We start from the raw sequence: 4056 nt of genomic DNA, 5'->3' as shown, positions 1-4056 counted from the left end.
TATCCCATGATTTTTTTTGCATTTTAAATATACAGATGTATTAAATGTATTAAATGTATTAAATGTATTAAATGTATTCCTAATGTTGTGCAACCATCACCACCATCAATTTCCAGAACTCTTCTCATCTTACAAAATTTAAAGTCTGTATTCATTGAACACTTAATCCCCATTCTTGCCTTCCTTAGGTCCTTGAAGCCACCATTGTACTTTGTGTCTGTGATTTTGATTACTCTAAGTACCTTATACAGGTGGACTTATACAGTCTTTGTCTTTTTGTGACTGGCTTATTTCACTTACGTAATGTCCTCAAGGTTCATCTATGTTGTAGCATATGTCAGAATTTCCTTTCTATGGCTGAATAATATTCCACTGTATGGGTAGACCACGTTTGCTTATTCATTTATTTGTTGATGGACACTTGGATTGCTTCCATGTCTTAGCTATTGTGAATAATGCTGTTATGAACATGGGTGTACAAATATCTCTTCCAGTCCCTGCTTTTAATTCTTTTGGGTATATATTGATTTTTTGATTGAGTTTCATCACAGAAAACTGGGAGTTATTCATAAAGCTTGGGAATTTTCAACCGTTATTTCTTTAAGTATTTTGTCTGCCCCTTTCTCCCTTTCTTTTCTTTCCAGCACTCCCATTATGCATTGTTGTGTGCTTAATGGTGTCTAAACTGTCTCTAAGACTCCATTTATTTCTTTCATTCTTTCTTCTTTCTTTTCTTCAGATTGCATAATCTCTTTTGATTTATCTTCAACCTCCATGATTGTTTCTTCTGCCAGCTTAAATCAACTGTTGAGCCCCTCTAGTGACTTTCATGTATCAGTTATTGTACTTTTCAATGTTGTACTTTCTCTTTGGTTCTTTAAAAAATGTTTATTTGTATTGATATTCCTTATTTCATGAGCCATGTCATCATGCTTTCTTTATTTCTTTAAACATGCTTTCCATTGGTTTTTCAACATATATGTAATAGGTGCTTTGAAGTCTTTGTCTACTAAGTCCAACATCTTGGCTCCTTCAATGGCAGTGTCTATTGCATGATTTGCCCTGTTCATGGGTCAGTTTTCTATTTCTTTGACTATCTTACCATTTTTTGGGAAAATTAGACATTGTTATAGCATGTTATACTAACTCTGTATTCTGATTACCTTGTTCCATTTACCTCCTGACCCCTCTTACCAGGCTTCTTGTTGTTGATGCTAATTTTATATTGCTTATTTGTTTAGTTATTTGCCTGGGCTAATTCTGTGAAATCTACTTCTCTTGCAGTGTGTAGCTTGTGATATGACTGTGATAATTTGGTAAGAATAAGGTTTTTTCCTTATTCTTATTTTGAGCCTGGCATCTTAGGGGTCACGCCTGGTCAGCAGAGCTTATTGGCCAGTCAGTGATTGGCCAGAGGTTGTGTTTATGCCCCATGAGCTAGTAAGCCTTCTGCCCTTAGCTGTTGGATCTGTGTGCAACTTTCAAATTCTGATTTTATCCACACTCACAAAGCCTAAACTATTTAATATTGGCTCTTTACAGAAAAAGTTTGCTGATCTTGGTGTAGACGATCAGTCCTTAGGGCCTCTCTGAAAGAGACTTTGAAAGAGGACTACTTTCAAAGTTCAGAGATTTTACAAATATGTTTTATATTTAATCAGAGACTGGAAGCCCACAACCACCTTCTCTGGCTGCACCTAAGAGGGCATGGTCTTGCACATGCACACAGCTTTCTGGAGTTCCAAGGATGACTATGATTTCAGCACGGCTCTGTCTCTTTTCTTGGATCTTCCTGTGAAATTTCTGACTGCTCTGCCATTTTGTTTGCCTATAATAGTATTGTGGGGCTGTTATCCTTCTCTGATTGCTAGCCAGTATGATCTCCATTGTTTCCAGCAGTACTCCTGGGTATAGATTTCTCCATACTGTTTCAAATAAAGTCATCCCTCTTAGGCAGGGCCTCAGATCTCCCAGTCTTCACAGTTTCCCATGCCCTCTCCTCACCTTTTCCCACCCCAGGGAGAGTTGCAGCCATAGGGACATATAGGAGCTGCTATTCTTCACAGCCTGCTTTTCCTTCCCAGAGTTAACCCTCTGTGCTACAGATCTGGAGTTGTAAGGTGGATGTGGATGGGAAAGCCACCTGGCTTCACGTGCTGCCCCGCCTGGAGTGGAACCTCCAGTCTGTGGAACCAGAGCTGGAGGAGGATGGGAGCTGCTGGTCTTCATGGGCTACCCTACACACTCAGAATAGATACACAACACAGAGCTGGTTGGGATGAGAGCAGCCCCTGGCTCAGATGTCACAGGTTCCCATTGTTCTTATTGAGATTCAGTAGATTTTCTTGAATAAATGCTTCCCAATTTATTGCTGTTTTTGACAATTTTCCCAGTTTTTTCACTGTTTTGCCATGGAGAGGACTTGCTGAATTCCTTATACAGCGACTCTGGAAGTCCCAACTCCTGCCCCATGTTTTGACAGCAACAGTTGAATACTTCCTGTCCTGTGAAAGCATCTGGTTCATGGAATTTGGGGGAATGTCTTCAAAGTTTATATGGAAACTGGCAGGTTAGTTCTCTCAGGTTATATTCCCTGGTAAGGCATGTTACTTGAGCCCTTTACTGAAGTAGACAGTTTTTGTCATACCCTGTGGGGCCCCAAGTGATCCTTTGCATCTCTGTTACAAGTGTTTGGCTTAGTGGATAGAATCTGTGCATCTCTAGTTCAGGAAAGATTGACAACCTGATAACAAAAGACTGTTCACATCCTTTTAGGAGGCCCTGGTTAGGCTATCCCGACCTTTGCATACACCTCTCAGCAAGTTCAGTGAGCACACACCCAGGTCATCTGTGTCTCCATTCTCTGCATCTTGCTCTCCTCCCATTTGCTTTGCCCAGATTGATTACTCCAGATACTCCTGGTCCAGCAAGTATCACACAACAGATATTGCTATAAATCGGTTATACCTCTGCCTCTCTCTCGCCAGACTTGCAGCCTCTTTGAGGCAGAGAACCTCATCCAGGAGAGTACCTGATGTATCACTGAAGTAATTTTTATATTAGTAATATAATTTTTATATTAGTAATATTATTATAATGATATCTAAAGTTAAGCACTAACTGGAACTGTTCTAAACACTTGACACTTACTAACTCAAGGAAGCCTCGCAATAACCCTATGAGAGGTGTATTATGATTATCTCCATTTTGCAGATGAGGAAATTCAGGCACAGAGCATGTAAGTAATCTTTCAATAAACCTTTCCTAAACTATATCTGCTAATGAAATAATAATTTTAAGAAAAAGAGTCAGATGCAGGAAAGCAGCCAGGCCACCTCAAGTCTCTATATAATAAAGCCCAGGGGTGCAAGGGGGACAATGGAGTTTGCTGAGCTTGGTCTGATGTTGGGGAAACAATGATTTTGTGGCTCTAAGGCTTTGAAGCAGAACCATCTCTCAAGGATTGGTCTGTGACTCGGCTCTTTTATTCAGGAGCTTTGGGGTGCTACTTGGTGGGAAGTGGGTGTTGGAGTCCCCCTGCTGCCCTCTCCCAGAATTGTCAGGGCAACCTCCTGAGCATGGGCTACTCTGGTCATGAACCACCTCCTTGCAAGGGGCACATGTGCTTTCAGGCCTGAAATCTTTTGTCATTTAAACTTCTTCGTGGTGGAGCAGCCATTTAGTTTTGAAATTAAAGTTTTTTCTTTTTCTTTTTTTTTAAAGTTTAAGTTAGAAACCTGTGACAGACTTGGAGCCCTTTCTTTTCTGGTTTCTAGCTTTTTGAAAAAAAAGTGTAAGAAGAGTTAAGCATCAGTGAGACGGGCATAAACTAGACAGATGGAGGGATGCAGAGGTGGGCCTTCACACCAGTCTGATCATTGTGTGTCCCAGGTCAGAGCCCTGACATGATGTCGACTTTTTCTCTTTCACCTTATGCATTACTACCCATTCGCTTTGCTATGGTAACCCCACAGCTTTCTCAAGCAGTGACGTGGAAGAGCCTGTAGGAAAGCATTGCTCTTTCCTTGCAGCTGTGACCATTTTATTAATTTCCAG

Source organism: Manis javanica, chromosome X (assembly GCF_040802235.1).
Source record: "Manis javanica isolate MJ-LG chromosome X, MJ_LKY, whole genome shotgun sequence".
Taxonomy (NCBI): domain Eukaryota; kingdom Metazoa; phylum Chordata; class Mammalia; order Pholidota; family Manidae; genus Manis; species Manis javanica.
The sequence above is the reverse complement of the archived record's forward strand: the minus strand, read 5'-3'. Positions refer to the sequence as shown.